The sequence below is a fragment of the Panicum hallii genome, chromosome 3 (assembly GCF_002211085.1).
Source record: "Panicum hallii strain FIL2 chromosome 3, PHallii_v3.1, whole genome shotgun sequence".
Taxonomy (NCBI): Eukaryota; Viridiplantae; Streptophyta; class Magnoliopsida; order Poales; family Poaceae; genus Panicum; species Panicum hallii.
Window position 1 is genome coordinate 57,511,211 of NC_038044.1, and position 2,014 is coordinate 57,513,224.

Consider the following 2,014-nt stretch of genomic DNA (forward strand, 5'->3'; position numbering starts at 1 on the left):
ACAAAAATTCCAGAATTGATGCGAGTGAAAATAGGATCCCAAATCTGTAATGATGGTGTTGGAAAAGCCAAAGCGGTGTAAGATGTCGCAGATGAAAGTAACCACTCGATCTGCAGTGAGAGTTGTGATTGGTTTGTACTCGATCTACTTGGTAAACTTGTCGATGGGCACGAACACGTCTGTGAAACCTCCTGGCGCAGTTGTTAAGGGCACTATTATGTTCGGACCCCAGCATGCAAATGGCCATGAGGATGGTATAGTAATAAGGTTATAAGCGGGAATATGGGGCTTTTTGCTAAAGAACTACCAGTTGGTACACCGAAGAACGAGTGTTTCGGCATCTGCCAAAGCAGTCGGCCAGTAGAAACCAGATCGAAACGCGTTGGTGAAGCTGCGTGATTCCCGAACATGCCTTCTTGAATCTGCGTGATTCCCGAATGCTCCAGTTAAATATTACCATGTAACAGTATGCCTGTCATGTACAGCATTCATACAGGGAAGGTATACGATGTTGGGGTTGCAGTTCATCTTTTGCATGGGGCGAGATGTCCCTCATCTGTTGAGGGTCACCGAGAACACAACAGAGAGTATGAACCACGCCAGGAAGAAGTAGCCAACGAGCTTTGTTGGGACCTCGTCTTCGGCTTCCTGTTCCCAATTATGCAACAGCAACCCGGATCATGTAATGCATAACAAAGAGCAAAGTCACATGGATTTATCTGCTTGTTTTCTTATTAGGAAATAAAAGTGTTTTCCTAGCAGGGACTTGGATGGAATTTTGCACTTTGAAAATTGCCGATAGCTGTCTCATTGTCACTAAATTACGGGACCTACATGTCATCCTCACAACCAATTGTAGTTCTCAAAACTGCATTATTTGAGAGTGCCATTTATCAAATTCCCTGTTTTTTCATCTGAAAACATCAAATTCTTCTACTGGCATATGCAATATGGTTGTGAGGTATTTTGTACTCAGCTTGGGATTTGTAAGATCTAATAAATACACTAAAACTCCTTTGCTGTTTCTTGACATGGTGCTATTAATGGTAGTTTATTTGTAAAACCCTTAGAAGCAGCAACTTTTTATAATCATTTTGGAGAATGCTAATGAGTTAGTATTGCCAGAGTTTTAAAAACGATAAGTCATCCTCATAAAATGAAAATTGCAAACCTGTGGAGGATCTGGTGCCGACTCTAAGGGATCTTCGCTCAGGTTGCCCACTTCTGGACATGCTCCAATCATACAATCTTCGCTCTTCCTCAGTTGATAGTATGGTAAATGATTCCTACAGATGTGCAGATATGATTGAAGTACTGGAAAATGGAATGGGTGAAGTGAGGCCTTCTGGCTCCCAGTTTAGGATCAGAACCTTTAGGAGGTCAAGTTCCTTGTTGATCAGCTCCTCTTCTTCCAGTTTTTTGCTATTTAGTTCTTCACACCTTTTCTCATAGGCGGCGCTTGCCTGATTTTGATATTGAACTCAGTTATTGAAAGATCATAGTGCTCAGCTGAAAGTAGCTACCAATTACTGACAAATAAAGGAAGCCATTAAAACAGTAAAGTGAAGTTGAGAGTAAAGCACACAGTACTGGAAGTAAACTCGAGGAGTTCATGCAAGGATAAAAGGTACGAGACTGCCTTTATATCTAATCTCCACAATTAGACTCTGGATTTTTATGGTCTCTCTGATGGAGCTAATTGAATGAAATACGACGCACTTGACAGCCATACAAATTTAGTTAAGCCACATGTTAGCTTGAATACCTTACAACGCTTACTCTTAGAAGAGGTGTTTGAAGAGGTGTTTGTCTGATTATTAATGTTTTGGGTCCATTGGAAATATTCATTAATGGGCCCATGCTATTGTGGGAAACTAAAATTTACCTCATCAGTAGAAGCTAGTCTTGTGACTCCAAGCCTCCCATAGTGATCAGCATCTGTAATAGCTGCAAGAATGGAAAAGATATGCTTCAGTACCGAACAGCTTTTTCAACAGGCAAAATGTACTACGCT

General features: G+C 41.1%; 1 long non-coding RNA gene across 1 annotated transcript; it reads right to left on the reverse strand.

The window, feature by feature from the left end:
• Window positions 1-534: 534 nt before the first annotated feature.
• On the reverse strand, window positions 535-1,206 carry LOC112887564. The gene is made up of 2 exons (XR_003227589.1): window positions 1,172-1,206; window positions 535-648 (listed from the first exon to the last, which is right to left on the reverse strand). It is a non-coding gene; the product is annotated as an uncharacterized LOC112887564 (long non-coding RNA).
• Between the last annotated feature and the right edge of the window lie 808 nt (window positions 1,207-2,014).